The sequence below is a fragment of the Ambystoma mexicanum genome, chromosome 7p, assembly GCF_040938575.1.
Source record: "Ambystoma mexicanum isolate Mex_15411 chromosome 7p, UKY_AmexF1_1, whole genome shotgun sequence".
In the NCBI taxonomy this organism is placed as follows: domain Eukaryota; kingdom Metazoa; phylum Chordata; class Amphibia; order Caudata; family Ambystomatidae; genus Ambystoma; species Ambystoma mexicanum.
In genome coordinates, this window is record NC_090939.1 from 812,761,356 (window position 1) to 812,783,440 (window position 22,085).

Consider the following 22,085-nt stretch of genomic DNA (forward strand, 5'->3'; position numbering starts at 1 on the left):
TTGGGCTGCTAACATTTTCAGAACTTTCAGGGGTGTAGTATGCATTTTTTGTGCCAAAAATATTTTGGGGAATTTCAGTGGTCTAGGATGCAACTTAATGCCCCTTTTAGGCTGCAAATCTGTTTGGGACATGCAGAGCTCTCTGACACTGTTTTTGGGCCACCAGCATTTTCTGGACTTTAGGGGGTCTAGGATGTCTGTAAATCCCTTTTTTGGGCCTCCAAAGTTTTCAACATTTTTGCAGGCCTAAAATGCATTTTAAGGCCTTTTTTGGGCTGCTAACATATTCTGAGCCTTAGGGGTGACGGATGCATTTTTCGTGCAAAAAATATTTTTGGGAATTTCAGTGGTCTAGGATGCGGGTTAATGCCCCTTTCATGCTGCAAATGTTTTTGGGACATTCAGGGCTCTCTGACACCATTCTTGGGCCACCAACATTTTCTGGACTTTAGGGGGTGTAGGATGCCTGTAAACCCCTTTTTTCCACCTCCAAAGTTATCAACATTTTTGCAAGCCTAAGATGCACTTTAAGGCATTTTTGTGCTGCTAACATTTTCAGAACTTTCAGGGGTGTAGTATGCATTTTTTGTGCCAAAAATATTTTGGGGAATTTCAGTGGTCTAGGATGCAACTTAATGCCCCTTTAAGGCTGCAAATCTGTTTGGGACATGCAGAGCTCTCTGACCCTGTTTTTGGGCCACCAACATTTTCTGGACTTTAGGGGGTCTAGGATGTCTGTAAACCCCTTTTTTGGGCCTCCAAAGTTTTCAACATTTTTGCAGGCCTAAAATGCATTTTAAGGCCTTTTTTGGGCTGCTAACATATTCTGAGCCCTAGGGGTGACGGATGCATTTTTCGTGCAAACAATATTTTTGGGAATTTCAGTGGTCTAGGATGCGGGTTAATGCCCCTTTCAGGCTGCAAATGTTTTTGGGACATTCAGGGCTCTCTGACACCATTTTTGGGCCACCAACATTTTCTGGACTTTAGGGGCTCTAGGATGTCTAAACCCCTTTTTTGGGCCTCCAAAGTTTTCAACATTTTTGCAGGCCTAAAATGCATTTTAAGGCCTTTTTTGGGCTGCTAACATATTCTGAGACCTAGGGGTGACGGATGCATTTTTCGTGCAAAAAATATTTTTGGGAATTTCAGTGGTCTAGGATGCGGGTTAATGCCCCTTTCATGCTGCAAATGTTTTTGGGACATTCAGGGCTCTCTGACACCATTCTTGGGCCACCAACATTTTCTGGACTTTAGGGGGTGTAGGATGCCTGTAAACCCCTTTTTTCCACCTCCAAAGTTATCAACATTTTTGCAAGCCTAAGATGCACTTTAAGGCATTTTTGTGCTGCTAACATTTTCAGAACTTTCAGGGGTGTAGTATGCATTTTTTGTGCCAAAAATATTTTGGGGAATTTCAGTGGTCTAGGATGCAACTTAATGCCCCTTTCAGGCTGCAAATCTGTTTGGGACATGCAGAGCTCTCTGACACTGTTTTTGGGCCACCAACATTTTCTGGACTTTAGGGGGTCTAGGATGTCTGTAAACCCCTTTTTTGGGCCTCCAAAGTTTTCAACATTTTTGCAGGCCTAAAATGCATTTTAAGGCCTTTTTTGGGCTGCTAACATATTCTGAGCCCTAGGGGTGACGGATGCATTTTTCGTGCAAACAATATTTTTGGGAATTTCAGTGGTCTAGGATGCGGGTTAATACCCATTTCAGGCTGCAAATGTTTTTGGGAATTCAGGGCTCTCTGACACCATTTTTGAGCCACAATCATTTTCTGGACTTTAGGGGGTCTAGGATGCCTGTACCCTCTTTTTTGGGCCTCCAAAGTTTTCAACATTTTTGCAGACCTAAAATGCATTTTAAGGCCTTTTTTGGGCTGCTAACATATTCTGAGCTTCAGGGGTATAGGTTGCATTTTTCATGCCAAAAATATTTTGGGGAATTTCAGTGGTCTAGGATGCGGGTTAATGCCCCTTTCAGGCTGCAAATCTGTTTGGGACATTCAGGGCTCTCTGACACCATTTTTGGGCCACCAACATTTTCTGGACTTTAGGGGGTCTAGGATGTCTAAACCTCTTTTTTGGGCCTCCAAAGTTTTCAACATTTTTGCAGACCTAAAATGCATTTTAAGGCCTTTTTTGGGCTGCTAACATATTCTGAGCCTTAGCGGTGTAGGATGCATTTTTCGTGCAAAAAATATTTTTGGGAATTTCAGTGGTCTAGGATGCGGGTTAATGCCCCTTTCATGCTGCAAATGTTTTTGGGACATTCAGGGCTCTCTGACACCATTCTTGGGCCACCAACATTTTCTGGACTTTAGGGGGTGTAGGATGCCTGTAAACCCCTTTTTTCCACCTCCAAAGTTATCAACATTTTTGCAAGCCTAAGATGCACTTTAAGGCATTTTTGTGCTGCTAACATTTTCAGAACTTTCAGGGGTGTAGTATGCATTTTTTGTGCCAAAAATATTTTGGGGAATTTCAGTGGTCTAGGATGCAACTTAATGCCCCTTTAAGGCTGCAAATCTGTTTGGGACATGCAGAGCTCTCTGACCCTGTTTTTGGGCCACCAACATTTTCTGGACTTTAGGGGGTCTAGGATGTCTGTAAACCCCTTTTTTGGGCCTCCAAAGTTTTCAACATTTTTGCAGGCCTAAAATGCATTTTAAGGCCTTTTTTGGGCTGCTAACATATTCTGAGCCCTAGGGGTGACGGATGCATTTTTCGTGCAAACAATATTTTTGGGAATTTCAGTGGTCTAGGATGCGGGTTAATGCCGCTTTCAGGCTGCAAATGTTTTTGGGACATTCAGGGCTCTCTGACACCATTTTTGGGCCACCAACATTTTCTGGACTTTAGGGGGTCTAGGATGTCTAAACCCCTTTTTTGGGCCTCCAAAGTTTTCAACATTTTTGCAGGCCTAAAATGCATTTTAAGGCCTTTTTTGGGCTGCTAACATATTCTGAGACCTAGGGGTGACGGATGCATTTTTCGTGCAAAAAATATTTTTGGGAATTTCAGTGGTCTAGGATGCGGGTTAATGCCCCTTTCATGCTGCAAATGTTTTTGGGACATTCAGGGCTCTCTGACACCATTCTTGGGCCACCAACATTTTCTGGACTTTAGGGGGTGTAGGATGCCTGTAAACCCCTTTCTTCCACCTCCAAAGTTATCAACATTTTTGCAAGCCTAAGATGCACTTTAAGGCATTTTTGTGCTGCTAACATTTTCAGAACTTTCAGGGGTGTAGTATGCATTTTTTGTGCCAAAAATATTTTGGGGAATTTCAGTGGTCTAGGATGCAACTTAATGCCCCTTTCAGGCTGCAAATCTGTTTGGGACATGCAGAGCTCTCTGACACTGTTTTTGGGCCACCAACATTTTCTGGACTTTAGGGGGTCTAGGATGCCTGTAAACCTCTTTTTTCGGCCTCCAAAGGTTTCAACATTTTTGCAGGCGTAAAATGCATTTTAAAGGCCTTTTTTGGGCTGCTAACATATTCTGAGCCTTAGGGGTGTAGGATGCATTTTTCGTGCAAAAAATATTTTTGGGAATTTCAGTGGTCTAGGATGCGGGTTAATACCCCTTTCAGGCTGCAAATGTTTTTGGGAATTCAGGGCTCTCTGACACCATTTTTGAGCCACAATCATTTTCTGGACTTTAGGGGGTCTAGGTTGCCTGTACCCTCTTTTTTGGGCCTCCAAAGTTTTCAACATTTTTGCAGACCTAACATGCATTTTAAGGCCTTTTTTGGGCTGCTAACATATTCTGAGCCTTAGTGGTGACGGATGCATTTTTCGTGCAAAAAATATTTTTGGGAATTTCAGTAGTCTAGGATGCGGGTTAATGCCCCTTTCATGCTGCAAATGTTTTTGGAACATTCAGGGCTCTCTGACACCATTTTTGGGCCACCAACATTTTCTGGACTTTAGGGGGTGTAGGATGCCTGTAAACCCCTTTTTTTCCACCTCCAAAGTTATCAACATTTTTGCAAGCCTAAGATGCACTTTAAGGCATTTTCGGGCTGCTAACATTTTCAGAACTTTCAGGGGTGTAGTATGCATTTTTTGTGCCAAAAATATTTTGGGGAATTTCAGTGGTCTAGGATGCAACTTAATGCCCCTTTCAGGCTGCAAATCTGTTTGGGACATGCAGAGCTCTCTGACACTGTTTTTGGGCCAGCAACATTTTCTGGACTTTAGGGGGTCTAGGATGTCTGTAAACCCCCTTTTTGGGCCTCCAAAGTTTTCAACATTTTTGCAGGCCTAAAATGCATTTTAAGGTCTTTTTTGGGCTGCTAACATATTCTGAGCCTTAGGGGTGTAGGATGCATTTTTCGTGCAAAAAATATTTTTTGGGAATTTCAGTGGTCTAGGATGCGGGTTAATACCCCTTTCAGGCTGCAAATGTTTGTGGGAATTCAGGGCTCTCTGACACCATTTTTGAGCCACAATCATTTTCTGGACTTTAGGGGGTCTAGGATGCCTGTACCCTCTTTTTTGGGCCTCCAAAGTTTTCAACATTTTTGCAGACCTAAAATGCATTTTAAGGCCTTTTTTGGGCTGCTAACATATTCTGAGCTTCAGGGGTATAGGTTGCATTTTTCATGCCAAAAATATTTTGGGGAATTTCAGTGGTCTAGGATGCGGCTTAATGCCCCTTTCAGGCTGCAAATGTATTTGCGGCATTCAGAGCTCTCTGACACCGATTTTGGCCCACCAACATTTTCTGGACTTTAGGGGGTCTAGGATGCCTGTAAACCCCTTTTTTGGGCCTCCAAAGTTTTCAACATTTTTGCAGGCCTAAAATGCATTTTAAGGCCTTTTTTGGGCTGCTAACATTTTCAGAACTTTCAGGGGTGTAGTATGCATTTTTTGTGCCAAAAATATTTTGGGGAATTTCAGTGGTCTAGGATGCAACTTAATGCCCCTTTTAGGCTGCAAATCTGTTTGGGACATGCAGAGCTCTCTGACACTGTTTTTGGGCCACCAACATTTTCTGGACTTTAGGGGGTCTAGGATGTCTGTAAATCCCTTTTTTGGGCCTCCAAAGTTTTCAACATTTTTGCAGGCCTAAAATGCATTTTAAGGCCTTTTTTGGGCTGCTAACATATTCTGAGCCTTAGGGGTGACGGATGCATTTTTCGTGCAAAAAATATTTTTGGGAATTTCAGTGGTCTAGGATGCGGGTTAATGCCCCTTTCATGCTGCAAATGTTTTTGGGACATTCAGGGCTCTCTGACACCATTTTTGGGCCACCAACATTTTCTGGACTTTAGGGGGTGTAGGATGCCTGTAAACCCCTTTTTTTCCACCTCCAAAGTTATCAACATTTTTGCAAGCCTAAGATGCACTTTAAGGCATTTTCGGGCTGCTAACATTTTCAGAACTTTCAGGGGTGTAGTATGCATTTTTTGTGCCAAAAATATTTTGGGGAATTTCAGTGGTCTAGGATGCAACTTAATGCCCCTTTCAGGCTGCAAATCTGTTTGGGACATGCAGAGCTCTCTGACACTGTTTTTGGGCCAGCAACATTTTCTGGACTTTAGGGGGTCTAGGATGTCTGTAAACCCCCTTTTTGGGCCTCCAAAGTTTTCAACATTTTTGCAGGCCTAAAATGCATTTTAAGGCCTTTTTTGGGCTGCTAACATATTCTGAGCCTTAGGGGTGTAGGATGCATTTTTCGTGCAAAAAATATTTTTTGGGAATTTCAGTGGTCTAGGATGCGGGTTAATGCCCCTTTCATGCTGCAAATGTTTTTGGGACATTCAGGGCTCTCTGACACCATTCTTGGGCCACCAACATTTTCTGGACTTTAGGGGGTGTAGGATGCCTGTAAACCCCTTTTTTCCACCTCCAAAGTTATCAACATTTTTGCAAGCCTAAGATGCACTTTAAGGCATTTTTGTGCTGCTAACATTTTCAGAACTTTCAGGGGTGTAGTATGCATTTTTTGTGCCAAAAATATTTTGGGGAATTTCAGTGGTCTAGGATGCAACTTAATGCCCCTTTAAGGCTGCAAATCTGTTTGGGACATGCAGAGCTCTCTGACCCTGTTTTTGGGCCACCAACATTTTCTGGACTTTAGGGGGTCTAGGATGTCTGTAAACCCCTTTTTTGGGCCTCCAAAGTTTTCAACATTTTTGCAGGCCTAAAATGCATTTTAAGGCCTTTTTTGGGCTGCTAACATATTCTGAGCCCTAGGGGTGACGGATGCATTTTTCGTGCAAACAATATTTTTGGGAATTTCAGTGGTCTAGGATGCGGGTTAATGCCCCTTTCAGGCTGCAAATGTTTTTGGGACATTCAGGGCTCTCTGACACCATTTTTGGGCCACCAACATTTTCTGGACTTTAGGGGCTCTAGGATGTCTAAACCCCTTTTTTGGGCCTCCAAAGTTTTCAACATTTTTGCAGGCCTAAAATGCATTTTAAGGCCTTTTTTGGGCTGCTAACATATTCTGAGACCTAGGGGTGACGGATGCATTTTTCGTGCAAAAAATATTTTTGGGAATTTCAGTGGTCTAGGATGCGGGTTAATGCCCCTTTCATGCTGCAAATGTTTTTGGGACATTCAGGGCTCTCGGACACCATTCTTGGGCCACCAACATTTTCTGGACTTTAGGGGGTGTAGGATGCCTGTAAACCCCTTTTTTCCACCTCCAAAGTTATCAACATTTTTGCAAGCCTAAGATGCACTTTAAGGCATTTTTGTGCTGCTAACATTTTCAGAACTTTCAGGGGTGTAGTATGCATTTTTTGTGCCAAAAATATTTTGGGGAATTTCAGTGGTCTAGGATGCAACTTAATGCCCCTTTCAGGCTGCAAATCTGTTTGGGACATGCAGAGCTCTCTGACACTGTTTTTGGGCCACCAACATTTTCTGGACTTTAGGGGGTCTAGGATGTCTGTAAACCCCTTTTTTGGGCCTCCAAAGTTTTCAACATTTTTGCAGGCCTAAAATGCATTTTAAGGCCTTTTTTGGGCTGCTAACATATTCTGAGCCCTAGGGGTGACGGATGCATTTTTCGTGCAAACAATATTTTTGGGAATTTCAGTGGTCTAGGATGCGGGTTAATACCCATTTCAGGCTGCAAATGTTTTTGGGAATTCAGGGCTCTCTGACACCATTTTTGAGCCACAATCATTTTCTGGACTTTAGGGGGTCTAGGATGCCTGTACCCTCTTTTTTGGGCCTCCAAAGTTTTCAACATTTTTGCAGACCTAAAATGCATTTTAAGGCCTTTTTTGGGCTGCTAACATATTCTGAGCTTCAGGGGTATAGGTTGCATTTTTCATGCCAAAAATATTTTGGGGAATTTCAGTGGTCTAGGATGCGGGTTAATGCCCCTTTCAGGCTGCAAATCTGTTTGGGACATTCAGGGCTCTCTGACACCATTTTTGGGCCACCAACATTTTCTGGACTTTAGGGGGTCTAGGATGTCTAAACCTCTTTTTTGGGCCTCCAAAGTTTTCAACATTTTTGCAGACCTAAAATGCATTTTAAGGCCTTTTTTGGGCTGCTAACATATTCTGAGCCTTAGCGGTGTAGGATGCATTTTTCGTGCAAAAAATATTTTTGGGAATTTCAGTGGTCTAGGATGCGGGTTAATGCCCCTTTCATGCTGCAAATGTTTTTGGGACATTCAGGGCTCTCTGACACCATTCTTGGGCCACCAACATTTTCTGGACTTTAGGGGGTGTAGGATGCCTGTAAACCCCTTTTTTCCACCTCCAAAGTTATCAACATTTTTGCAAGCCTAAGATGCACTTTAAGGCATTTTTGTGCTGCTAACATTTTCAGAACTTTCAGGGGTGTAGTATGCATTTTTTGTGCCAAAAATATTTTGGGGAATTTCAGTGGTCTAGGATGCAACTTAATGCCCCTTTAAGGCTGCAAATATGTTTGGGACATGCAGAGCTCTCTGACCCTGTTTTTGGGCCACCAACATTTTCTGGACTTTAGGGGGTCTAGGATGTCTGTAAACCCCTTTTTTGGGCCTCCAAAGTTTTCAACATTTTTGCAGGCCTAAAATGCATTTTAAGGCCTTTTTTGGGCTGCTAACATATTCTGAGCCCTAGGGGTGACGGATGCATTTTTCGTGCAAACAATATTTTTGGGAATTTCAGTGGTCTAGGATGCGGGTTAATGCCGCTTTCAGGCTGCAAATGTTTTTGGGACATTCAGGGCTCTCTGACACCATTTTTGGGCCACCAACATTTTCTGGACTTTAGGGGGTCTAGGATGTCTAAACCCCTTTTTTGGGCCTCCAAAGTTTTCAACATTTTTGCAGGCCTAAAATGCATTTTAAGGCCTTTTTTGGGCTGCTAACATATTCTGAGACCTAGGGGTGACGGATGCATTTTTCGTGCAAAAAATATTTTTGGGAATTTCAGTGGTCTAGGATGCGGGTTAATGCCCCTTTCATGCTGCAAATGTTTTTGGGACATTCAGGGCTCTCTGACACCATTCTTGGGCCACCAACATTTTCTGGACTTTAGGGGGTGTAGGATGCCTGTAAACCCCTTTTTTCCACCTCCAAAGTTATCAACATTTTTGCAAGCCTAAGATGCACTTTAAGGCATTTTTGTGCTGCTAACATTTTCAGAACTTTCAGGGGTGTAGTATGCATTTTTTGTGCCAAAAATATTTTGGGGAATTTCAGTGGTCTAGGATGCAACTTAATGCCCCTTTCAGGCTGCAAATCTGTTTGGGACATGCAGAGCTCTCTGACACTGTTTTTGGGCCACCAACATTTTCTGGACTTTAGGGGGTCTAGGATGCCTGTAAACCTCTTTTTTCGGCCTCCAAAGGTTTCAACATTTTTGCAGGCGTAAAATGCATTTTAAAGGCCTTTTTTGGGCTGCTAACATATTCTGAGCCTTAGGGGTGTAGGATGCATTTTTCGTGCAAAAAATATTTTTGGGAATTTCAGTGTCTAGGATGCGGGTTAATACCCCTTTCAGGCTGCAAATGTTTTTGGGAATTCAGGGCTCTCTGACACCATTTTTGAGCCACAATCATTTTCTGGACTTTAGGGGGTCTAGGTTGCCTGTACCCTCTTTTTTGGGCCTCCAAAGTTTTCAACATTTCTGCAGACCTAACATGCATTTTAAGGCCTTTTTTGGGCTGCTAACATATTCTGAGCCTTAGTGGTGACGGATGCATTTTTCGTGCAAAAAATATTTTTGGGAATTTCAGTAGTCTAGGATGCGGGTTAATGCCCCTTTCATGCTGCAAATGTTTTTGGAACATTCAGGGCTCTCTGACACCATTTTTGGGCCACCAACATTTTCTGGACTTTAGGGGGTGTAGGATGCCTGTAAACCCCTTTTTTTCCACCTCCAAAGTTATCAACATTTTTGCAAGCCTAAGATGCACTTTAAGGCATTTTCGGGCTGCTAACATTTTCAGAACTTTCAGGGGTGTAGTATGCATTTTTTGTGCCAAAAATATTTTGGGGAATTTCAGTGGTCTAGGATGCAACTTAATGCCCCTTTCAGGCTGCAAATCTGTTTGGGACATGCAGAGCTCTCTGACACTGTTTTTGGGCCAGCAACATTTTCTGGACTTTAGGGGGTCTAGGATGTCTGTAAACCCCCTTTTTGGGCCTCCAAAGTTTTCAACATTTTTGCAGGCCTAAAATGCATTTTAAGGCCTTTTTTGGGCTGCTAACATATTCTGAGCCTTAGGGGTGTAGGATGCATTTTTCGTGCAAAAAATATTTTTTGGGAATTTCAGTGGTCTAGGATGCGGGTTAATACCCCTTTCAGGCTGCAAATGTTTGTGGGAATTCAGGGCTCTCTGACACCATTTTTGAGCCACAATCATTTTCTGGACTTTAGGGGGTCTAGGATGCCTGTACCCTCTTTTTTGGGCCTCCAAAGTTTTCAACATTTTTGCAGACCTAAAATGCATTTTAAGGCCTTTTTTGGGCTGCTAACATATTCTGAGCTTCAGGGGTATAGGTTGCATTTCTCATGCCAAAAATATTTTGGGGAATTTCAGTGGTCTAGGATGCGGCTTAATGCCCCTTTCAGGCTGCAAATGTATTTGCGGCATTCAGAGCTCTCTGACACCGATTTTGGCCCACCAACATTTTCTGGACTTTAGGGGGTCTAGGATGCCTGTAAACCCCTTTTTTGGGCCTCCAAAGTTTTCAACATTTTTGCAGGCCTAAAATGCATTTTAAGGCCTTTTTTGGGCTGCTAACATTTTCAGAACTTTCAGGGGTGTAGTATGCATTTTTTGTGCCAAAAATATTTTGGGGAATTTCAGTGGTCTAGGATGCAACTTAATGCCCCTTTTAGGCTGCAAATCTGTTTGGGACATGCAGAGCTCTCTGACACTGTTTTTGGGCCACCAACATTTTCTGGACTTTAGGGGGTCTAGGATGTCTGTAAATCCCTTTTTTGGGCCTCCAAAGTTTTCAACATTTTTGCAGGCCTAAAATGCATTTTAAGGCCTTTTTTGGGCTGCTAACATATTCTGAGCCTTAGGGGTGACGGATGCATTTTTCGTGCAAAAAATATTTTTGGGAATTTCAGTGGTCTAGGATGCGGGTTAATGCCCCTTTCATGCTGCAAATGTTTATGGGACATTCAGGGCTCTCTGACACCATTTTTGGGCCACCAACATTTTCTGGACTTTAGGGGGTGTAGGATGCCTGTAAACCCCTTTTTTCCACCTCCAAAGTTATCAACATTTTTGCAAGCCTAAGATGCACTTTAAGGCATTTTCGGGCTGCTAACATTTTCAGAACTTTCAGGGGTGTAGTATGCATTTTTTGTGCCAAAAATATTTTGGGGAATTTCAGTGGTCTAGGATGCAACTTAATGCCCCTTTCAGGCTGCAAATCTGTTTGGGACATGCAGAGCTCTCTGACACTGTTTTTGGGCCAGCAACATTTTCTGGACTTTAGGGGGTCTAGGATGTCTGTAAACCCCCTTTTTGGGCCTCCAAAGTTTTCAACATTTTTGCAGGCCTAAAATGCATTTTAAGGCCTTTTTTGGGCTGCTAACATATTCTGAGCCTTAGGGGTGTAGGATGCATTTTTCGTGCAAAAAATATTTTTTGGGAATTTCAGTGGTCTAGGATGCGGGTTAATACCCCTTTCAGGCTGCAAATGTTTGTGGGAATTCAGGGCTCTCTGACACCATTTTTGAGCCACAATCATTTTCTGGACTTTAGGGGGTCTAGGATGCCTGTACCCTCTTTTTTGGGCCTCCAAAGTTTTCAACATTTTTGCAGACCTAAAATGCATTTTAAGGCCTTTTTTGGGCTGCTAACATATTCTGAGCTTCAGGGGTGTAGGATGCATTTTTCGTGCAAAAAATATTTTTTGGGAATTTCAGTGGTCTAGGATGCGGGTTAATACCCCTTTCAGGCTGCAAATGTTTGTGGGAATTCAGGGCTCTCTGACACCATTTTTGAGCCACAATCATTTTCTGGACTTTAGGGGGTCTAGGATGCCTGTACCCTCTTTTTTGGGCCTCCAAAGTTTTCAACATTTTTGCAGACCTAAAATGCATTTTAAGGCCTTTTTTGGGCTGCTAACATATTCTGAGCTTCAGGGGTGTAGGATGCATTTTTCGTGCAAAAAATATTTTTTGGGAATTTCAGTGGTCTAGGATGCGGGTTAATACCCCTTTCAGGCTGCAAATGTTTGTGGGAATTCAGGGCTCTCTGACACCATTTTTGAGCCACAATCATTTTCTGGACTTTAGGGGGTCTAGGATGCCTGTACCCTCTTTTTTGGGCCTCCAAAGTTTTCAACATTTTTGCAGACCTAAAATGCATTTTAAGGCCTTTTTTGGGCTGCTAACATATTCTGAGCCTTAGGGGTGTAGGATGCATTTTTCGTGCAAAAAATATTTTTGGGGAATTTCAGTGGTCTAGGATGCGGGTTAATACCCCTTTCAGGCTGCAAATGTTTGTGGGAATTCAGGGCTCTCTGACACCATTTTTGAGCCACAATCATTTTCTGGACTTTAGGGGGTCTAGGATGCCTGTACCCTCTTTTTTGGGCCTCCAAAGTTTTCAACATTTTTGCAGACCTAAAATGCATTTTAAGGCCTTTTTTGGGCTGCTAACATATTCTGAGCTTCAGGGGTGTAGGATGCATTTTTCGTGCAAAAAATATTTTTTGGGAATTTCAGTGGTCTAGGATGCGGGTTAATACCCCTTTCAGGCTGCAAATGTTTGTGGGAATTCAGGGCTCTCTGACACCATTTTTGAGCCACAATCATTTTCTGGACTTTAGGGGGTCTAGGATGCCTGTACCCTCTTTTTTGGGCCTCCAAAGTTTTCAACATTTTTGCAGACCTAAAATGCATTTTAAGGCCTTTTTTGGGCTGCTAACATATTCTGAGCTTCAGGGGTGTAGGATGCATTTTTCGTGCAAAAAATATTTTTGGGGAATTTCAGTGGTCTAGGATGCGGGTTAATACCCCTTTCAGGCTGCAAATGTTTGTGGGAATTCAGGGCTCTCTGACACCATTTTTGAGCCACAATCATTTTCTGGACTTTAGGGGGTCTAGGATGCCTGTACCCTCTTTTTTGGGCCTCCAAAGTTTTCAACATTTTTGCAGACCTAAAATGCATTTTAAGGCCTTTTTTGGGCTGCTAACATATTCTGAGCCTTAGGGGTGTAGGATGCATTTTTCGTGCAAAAAATATTTTTGGGGAATTTCAGTGGTCTAGGATGCGGGTTAATACCCCTTTCAGGCTGCAAATGTTTGTGGGAATTCAGGGCTCTCTGACACCATTTTTGAGCCACAATCATTTTCTGGACTTTAGGGGGTCTAGGATGCCTGTACCCTCTTTTTTGGGCCTCCAAAGTTTTCAACATTTTTGCAGACCTAAAATGCATTTTAAGGCCTTTTTTGGGCTGCTAACATATTCTGAGCTTCAGGGGTATAGGTTGCATTTTTCATGCCAAAAATATTTTGGGGAATTTCAGTGGTCTAGGATGCGGCTTAATGCCCCTTTCAGGCTGCAAATGTATTTGGGGCATTCAGAGCTCTCTGACACCGATTTTGGCCCACCAACATTTTCTGGACTTTAGGGGGTCTAGGATGCCTGTAAACCCCTTTTTTGGGCCTCCAAAATTTTCAACATTTTTGCAGGCGTAAAATGCATGTTAAGGCCTTTTTTGGGCTGCTAACATATTCTGAGCCTTAGCGGTGTAGGATGCATTTTTCGTGCAAAAAATATTTTTGGGAATTTCAGTGGTCTAGGATGCGGGTTAATGCCCCTTTCAGGCTGCAAATGTTTTTGGGACATTCAGGGCTCTCTGACACCATTTTTGGGCCACCAACATTTTCTGGACTTTAGGGGGTCTAGGATGCCTGTAAACCCCTTTTTTGGGCCTCCAAAGTTTTCAACATTTTTGCAGGCCTAAAATGCATTTTAAGGCCTTTTTTGGGCTGCTAACATATTCTGAGCTTTCAGGGGTGTAGGATGCATTTTTCGTGCAAAAAATATTTTTGGGAATTTCAGTGGTCTAGGATGCGGGTTAATGCCCCTTTCAGGCTGCAAATGTTTTTGGGACATTCAGGGCTCTCTGACACCATTTTTGAGCCACAATCATTTTCTGGACTTTAGGGGGTCTAGGATGCCTGTACCCTCTTTTTTGGGCCTCCAAAGTTTTCAACATTTTTGCAGACCTAAAATGCATTTTAAGGCCTTTTTTGGGCTGCTAACATATTCTGAGCCTTAGCGGTGTAGGATGCATTTTTCGTGCAAAAAATATTTTTGGGAATTTCAGTGGTCTAGGATGCGGGTTAATGCCCCTTTCATGCTGAAAATGTTTTTGGGACATTCAGGGCTCTCTGACACCATTCTTGGGCCACCAACATTTTCTGGACTTTAGGGGGTGTAGGATGCCTGTAAACCCCTTTTTTCCACCTCCAAAGTTATCAACATTTTTGCAAGCCTAAGATGCACTTTAAGGCATTTTTGTGCTGCTAACATTTTCAGAACTTTCAGGGGTGTAGTATGCATTTTTTGTGCCAAAAATATTTTGGGGAATTTCAGTGGTCTAGGATGCAACTTAATGCCCCTTTAAGGCTGCAAATCTGTTTGGGACATGCAGAGCTCTCTGACCCTGTTTTTGGGCCACCAACATTTTCTGGACTTTAGGGGGTCTAGGATGTCTGTAAACCCCTTTTTTGGGCCTCCAAAGTTTTCAACATTTTTGCAGGCCTAAAATGCATTTTAAGGCCTTTTTTGGGCTGCTAACATATTCTGAGCCCTAGGGGTGACGGATGCATTTTTCGTGCAAACAATATTTTTGGGAATTTCAGTGGTCTAGGATGCGGGTTAATGCCCCTTTCAGGCTGCAAATGTTTTTGGGACATTCAGGGCTCTCTGACACCATTTTTGGGCCACCAACATTTTCTGGACTTTAGGGGGTCTAGGATGTCTAAACCTCTTTTTTGGGCCTCCAAAGTTTTCAACATTTTTGCAGACCTAAAATGCATTTTAAGGCCTTTTTTGGGCTGCTAACATATTCTGAGGTGTAGGATGCATTTTTCGTGCAAAAAATATTTTTGGGAATTTCAGTGGTCTAGGATGCGGGTTAATGCCCCTTTCATGCTGCAAATGTTTTTGGGACATTCAGGGCTCTCTGACACCATTCTTGGGCCACCAACATTTTCTGGACTTTAGGGGGTGTAGGATGCCTGTAAACCCCTTTTTTCCACCTCCAAAGTTATCAACATTTTTGCAAGCCTAAGATGCACTTTAAGGCATTTTTGTGCTGCTAACATTTTCAGAACTTTCAGGGGTGTAGTATGCATTTTTTGTGCCAAAAATATTTTGGGGAATTTCAGTGGTCTAGGATGCAACTTAATGCCCCTTTAAGGCTGCAAATCTGTTTGGGACATGCAGAGCTCTCTGACCCTGTTTTTGGGCCACCAACATTTTCTGGACTTTAGGGGGTCTAGGATGTCTAAACCCCTTTTTTGGGCCTCCAAAGTTTTCAACATTTTTGCAGGCCTAAAATGCATTTTAAGGCCTTTTTTGGGCTGCTAACATATTCTGAGACCTAGGGGTGACGGATGCATTTTTCGTGCAAAAAATATTTTTGGGAATTTCAGTGGTCTAGGATGCGGGTTAATGCCCCTTTCATGCTGCAAATGTTTTTGGGACATTCAGGGCTCTCTGACACCATTCTTGGGCCACCAACATTTTCTGGACTTTAGGGGGTGTAGGATGCCTGTAAACCCCTTTTTTCCACCTCCAAAGTTATCAACATTTTTGCAGGCCTAAAATGCATTTTAAGGCCTTTTTTGGGCTGCTAACATATTCTGAGCTTTCAGGGGTGTAGGATGCATTTTTCATGCCAAAAATATTTTGGAGAATTTCAGTGGTCTAGGATGCGGCTTAATGCCCCTTTCAGGCTGCAAATATTTTTGGGACATTCAGAGCTCTCTGACACCGAATTTGGCCCACCAACATTTTCTGGACTTTAGGGGGTCTAGGATGCCTGTAAACCCCTTTTTTCGGCCTCCAAAGGTTTCAACATTTTTGCAGGCCTAAAATGCATTTTAAAGGCCTTTTTTGGGCTGCTAACATATTCTGAGCCTTAGGGGTGTAGGATGCATTTTTCGTGCAAAAAATATTTTTGGGAATTTCAGTGGTCTAGGATGCGGGTTAATACCCCTTTCAGGCTGCAAATGTTTTTGGGAATTCAGGGCTCTCTGACACCATTTTTGAGCCACAATAATTTTCTGGACTTTAGGGGGTCTAGGTTGCCTGTACCCTCTTTTTTGGGCCTCCAAAGTTTTCAACATTTTTGCAGACCTAACATGCATTTTAAGGCCTTTTTTGGGCTGCTAACATATTCTGAGCCTTAGTGGTGACGGATGCATTTTTCGTGCAAAAAATATTTTTGGGAATTTCAGTAGTCTAGGATGCGGGTTAATGCCCCTTTCATGCTGCAAATGTTTTTGGAACATTCAGGGCTCTCTGACACCATTTTTGGGCCACCAACATTTTCTGGACTTTAGGGGGTGTAGGATGCCTGTAAACCCCTTTTTTTCCACCTCCAAAGTTATCAACATTTTTGCAAGCCTAAGATGCACTTTAAGGCATTTTCGGGCTGCTAACATTTTCAGAACTTTCAGGGGTGTAGTATGCATTTTTTGTGCCAAAAATATTTTGGGGAATTTCAGTGGTCTAGGATGCAACTTAATGCCCCTTTCAGGCTGCAAATCTGTTTGGGACATGCAGAGCTCTCTGACACTGTTTTTGGGCCAGCAAAATTTTCTGGACTTTAGGGGGTCTAGGATGTCTGTAAACCCCCTTTTTGGGCCTCCAAAGTTTTCAACATTTTTGCAGGCCTAAAATGCATTTTAAGGCCTTTTTTGGGCTGCTAACATATTCTGAGCCTTAGGGGTGTAGGATGCATTTTTCGTGCAAAAAATATTTTTTGGGAATTTCAGTGGTCTAGGATGCGGGTTAATACCCCTTTCAGGCTGCAAATGTTTGTGGGAATTCAGGGCTCTCTGACACCATTTTTGAGCCACAATCATTTTCTGGACTTCAGGGGGTCTAGGATGCCTGTACCCTCTTTTTTGGGCCTCCAAAGTTTTCAACATTTTTGCAGACCTAAAATGCATTTTAAGGCCTTTTTTGGGCTGCTAACATATTCTGAGCTTCAGGGGTATAGGTTGCATTTTTCATGCCAAAAATATTTTGGGGAATTTCAGTGGTCTAGGATGCGGCTTAATGCCCCTTTCAGGCTGCAAATGTATTTGGGGCATTCAGAGCTCTCTGACACCGATTTTGGCCCACCAACATTTTCTGGACTTTAGGGGGTCTAGGATGCCTGTAAACCCCTTTTTTGGGCCTCCAAAATTTTCAACATTTTCGCAGGCGTAAAATGCATGTTAAGGCCTTTTTTGGGCTGCTAACATATTCTGAGCCTTAGCGGTGTAGGATGCATTTTTCGTGCAAAAAATATTTTTGGGAATTTCAGTGGTCTAGGATGCGGGTTAATGCCCCTTTCAGGCTGCAAATGTTTTTGGGACATTCAGGGCTCTCTGACACCATTTTTGGGCCACCAACATTTTCTGGACTTTAGGGGGTCTAGGATGCCTGTAAACCCCTTTTTTGGGCCTCCAAAGTTTTCAACATTTTTGCAGGCCTAAAATGCATTTTAAGGCCTTTTTTGGGCTGCTAACATATTCTGAGCTTTCAGGGGTGTAGGATGCATTTTTCGTGCAAAAAATATTTTTGGGAATTTCAGTGGTCTAGGATGCGGGTTAATGCCCCTTTCAGGCTGCAAATGTTTTTGGGACATTCAGGGCTCTCTGACACCATTTTTGAGCCACAATCATTTTCTGGACTTTAGGGGGTCTAGGATGCCTGTACCCTCTTTTTTGGGCCTCCAAAGTTTTCAACATTTTTGCAGACCTAAAATGCATTTTAAGGCCTTTTTTGGGCTGCTAACATATTCTGAGCCTTAGCGGTGTAGGATGCATTTTTCGTGCAAAAAATATTTTTGGGAATTTCAGTGGTCTAGGATGCGGGTTAATGCCCCTTTCATGCTGCAAATGTTTTTGGGACATTCAGGGCTCTCTGACACCATTCTTGGGCCACCAACATTTTCTGGACTTTAGGGGGTGTAGGATGCCTGTAAACCCCTTTTTTCCACCTCCAAAGTTATCAACATTTTTGCAGACCTAAAATGCATTTTAAGGCCTTTTTTGGGCTGCTAACATATTCTGAGCCTTAGCGGTGTAGGATGCATTTTTCGTGCAAAAAATATTTTTGGGAATTTCAGTGGTCTAGGATGCGGGTTAATGCCCCTTTCATGCTGCAAATGTTTTTGGGACATTCAGGGCTCTCTGACACCATTCTTGGGCCACCAACATTTTCTGGACTTTAGGGGGTCTAGGATGTCTAAACCCCTTTTTTGGGCCTCCAAAGTTTTCAACATTTTTGCAGGCCTAAAATGCATTTTAAGGCCTTTTTTGGGCTGCTAACATATTCTGAGACCTAGGGGTGACGGATGCATTTTTCGTGCAAAAAATATTTTTGGGAATTTCAGTGGTCTAGGATGCGGGTTAATGCCCCTTTCATGCTGCAAATGTTTTTGGGACATTCAGGGCTCTCTGACACCATTCTTGGGCCACCAACATTTTCTGGACTTTAGGGGGTGTAGGATGCCTGTAAACCCCTTTTTTCCACCTCCAAAGTTATCAACATTTTTGCAAGCCTAAGATGCACTTTAAGGCATTTTTGTGCTGCTAACATTTTCAGAACTTTCAGGGGTGTAGTATGCATTTTTTGTGCCAAAAATATTTTGGGGAATTTCAGTGGTCTAGGATGCAACTTAATGCCCCTTTCAGGCTGCAAATCTGTTTGGGACATGCAGAGCTCTCTGACACTGTTTTTGGGCCACCAACATTTTCTGGACTTTAGGGGGTCTAGGATGCCTGTAAACCTCTTTTTTCGGCCTCCAAAGGTTTCAACATTTTTGCAGGCCTAAAATGCATTTTAAAGGCCTTTTTTGGGCTGCTAACATATTCTGAGCCTTAGGGGTGTAGGATGCATTTTTCGTGCAAAAAATATTTTTGGGAATTTCAGTGGTCTAGGATGCGGGTTAATACCCCTTTCAGGCTGCAAATGTTTTTGGGAATTCAGGGCTCTCTGACACCATTTTTGAGCCACAATCATTTTCTGGACTTTAGGGGGTCTAGGATGCCTGTACCCTCTTTTTTGGGCCTCCAAAGTTTTCAACATTTTTGCAGACCTAAAATGCATTTTAAGGCCTTTTTTGGGCTGCTAACATATTCTGAGCTTCAGGGGTATAGGTTGCATTTTTCATGCCAACAATATTTTGGGGAATTTCAATGGTCTAGGATGCGGCTTAATGCCCCTTTCAGGCTGCAAATGTATTTGGGGCATTCAGAGCTCTCTGACACCAATTTTGGCCCACCAACATTTTCTGGACTTTAGGGGGTCTAGGATGTCTGTAAACCCCTTTTTTGGGCCTCCAAAGTTTTCAACATTTTTGCAGGCCTAAAATGCATTTTAAGGCCTTTTTTGGGCTGCTAACATATTCTGAGCCTTAGGGGTGACGGATGCATTTTTCGTGCAAAAAATATTTTTGGGAATTTCAGTGGTCTAGGATGCGGGTTAATGCCCCTTTCATGCTGCAAATGTTTTTGGGACATTCAGGGCTCTCTGACACCATTTTTGGGCCACCAACATTTTCTGGACTTTAGGGGGTGTAGGATGCCTGTAAACCCCTTTTTTTCCACCTCCAAAGTTATCAACATTTTTGCAAGCCTAAGATGCACTTTAAGGCATTTTCGGGCTGCTAACATTTTCAGAACTTTCAGGGGTGTAGTATGCATTTTTTGTGCCAAAAATATTTTGGGGAATTTCAGTGGTCTAGGATGCAACTTAATGCCCCTTTCAGGCTGCAAATCTGTTTGGGACATGCAGAGCTCTCTGACACTGTTTTTGGGCCAGCAACATTTTCTGGACTTTAGGGGGTCTAGGATGTCTGTAAACCCCCTTTTTGGGCCTCCAAAGTTTTCAACATTTTTGCAGGCCTAAAATGCATTTTAAGGCCTTTTTTGGGCAGCTAACATATTCTGAGCCTTAGGGGTGTAGGATGCATTTTTCGTGCAAAAAATATTTTTGGGGAATTTCAGTGGTCTAGGATGCGGGTTAATACCCCTTTCAGGCTGCAAATGTTTGTGGGAATTCAGGGCTCTCTGACACCATTTTTGAGCCACAATCATTTTCTGGACTTTAGGGGGTCTAGGATGCCTGTACCCTCTTTTTTGGGCCTCCAAAGTTTTCAACATTTTTGCAGACCTAAAATGCATTTTAAGGCCTTTTTTGGGCTGCTAACATATTCTGAGCTTCAGGGGTATAGGTTGCATTTTTCATGCCAAAAATATTTTGGGGAATTTCAGTGGTCTAGGATGCGGCTTAATGCCCCTTTCAGGCTGCAAATGTATTTGGGGCATTCAGAGCTCTCTGACACCGATTTTGGCCCACCAACATTTTCTGGACTTTAGGGGGTCTAGGATGCCTGTAAACCCCTTTTTTGGGCCTCCAAAATTTTCAACATTTTTGCAGGCGTAAAATGCATGTTAAGGCCTTTTTTGGGCTGCTAACATATTCTGAGCCTTAGCGGTGTAGGATGCATTTTTCGTGCAAAAAATATTTTTGGGAATTTCAGTGGTCTAGGATGCGGGTTAATGCCCCTTTCAGGCTGCAAATGTTTTTGGGACATTCAGGGCTCTCTGACACCATTTTTGGGCCACCAACATTTTCTGGACTTTAGGGGGTCTAGGATGCCTGTAAACCCCTTTTTTGGGCCTCCAAAGTTTTCAACATTTTTGCAGGCCTAAAATGCATTTTAAGGCCTTTTTTGGGCTGCTAACATATTCTGAGCTTTCAGGGGTGTAGGATGCATTTTTCATGCCAAAAATATTTTGGAGAATTTCAGTGGTCTAGGATGCGGCTTAATGCCCCTTTCAGGCTGCAAATATTTTTGGGACATTCAGAGCTCTCTGACACCGAATTTGGCCCACCAACATTTTCTGGACTTTAGGGGGTCTAGGATGCCTGTAAACCCCTTTTTTCAGCCTCCAAAGGTTTCAACATTTTTGCAGGCCTAAAATGCATTTTAAGGCCTTTTTTGGGCTGCTAACATATTCTGAGCTTCAGGGGTATAGGTTGCATTTTTCATGACAAAAATATTTTTGGGAATTTCAGTGGTCTAGGATGCGGGTTAATACCCCTTTCAGGCTGCAAATGTTTTTGGGAATTCAGGGCTCTCTGACACCATTTTTGAGCCACAATCTTTTTCTGGACTTTAGGGGGTCTAGGATGCCTGTACCCTCTTTTTTGGGCCTCCAAAGTTTTCAACATTTTTGCAGACCTAAAATGCATTTTAAGGCCTTTTTTGGGCTGCTAACATATTCTGAGCTTCAGGGGTATAGGTTGCATTTTTCATGCCAAAAATATTTTGGGGAATTTCAGTGGTCTAGGATGCGGCTTAATGCCCCTTTCAGGCTGCAAATGTATTTGGGGCATTCAGAGCTCTCTGACACCGATTTTGGCCCACCAACATTTTCTGGACTTTAGGGGGTCTAGGATGCCTGTAAACCCCTTTTTTGGGCCTCCAAAATTTTCAACATTTTTGCAGGCGTAAAATGAATTTTAAGGCCTTTTTTGGGCTGCTAACATATTCTGAGCCTTAGCGGTGTAGGATGCATTTTTCGTGCAAAAAATATTTTTGGGAATTTCAGTGGTCTAGGATGCGGGTTAATGCCCCTTTCATGCTGCAAATGTTTTTGGGACATTCAGGGCTCTCTGACACCATTTTTGGGCTACCAACATTTTGTGGACTTTAGGGGGTGTAGGATGCCTGGAAACCCCTTTTTTCCACCTCCAAAGTTATCAACATTTTTGCAAGCCTAAGATGCACTTTAAGGCATTTTTGTGCTGCTAACATTTTCAGAACTTTCAGGGGTGTAGTATGCATTTTTTGTGCCAAAAATATTTTGGGGAATTTCAGTGGTCTAGGATGCAACTTAATGCCCCTTTCAGGCTGCAAATCTGTTTGGGACATGCAGAGCTCTCTGACCCTGTTTTTGGGCCACCAACATTTTCTGGACTTTAGGGGGTCTAGGATGTCTAAACCCCTTTTTTGGGCCTCCAAAGTTTTCAACATTTTTGCAGGCCTAAAATGCATTTTAAGGCCTTTTTTGGCTGCTAACATATTCTGAGACCTAGGGGTGACGGATGCATTTTTGGTGCAAATTATATTTTTGAGCATTTCAGTGGTCTAGGATGCGGGTTAATGCCCCTTTCAGGCTGCAAATGTTTTTGGGACATTCAGGGCTCTCTGACACCATTTTTGGGCGACCAACATTTTCTGGACTTTAGGGGGTATAGGATGCCTGTTAACCCCTTTTTTGGGCCTCCAAAGTTTTCAACATTTTTGCAGGCCTAAAATGCATTTGAAGGCCTTTTTTGGGCTGCTAACATATTCTGAGCTTTCAGGTGTGTAGGATGCATTTTTCATGCCAAAAATATTTTG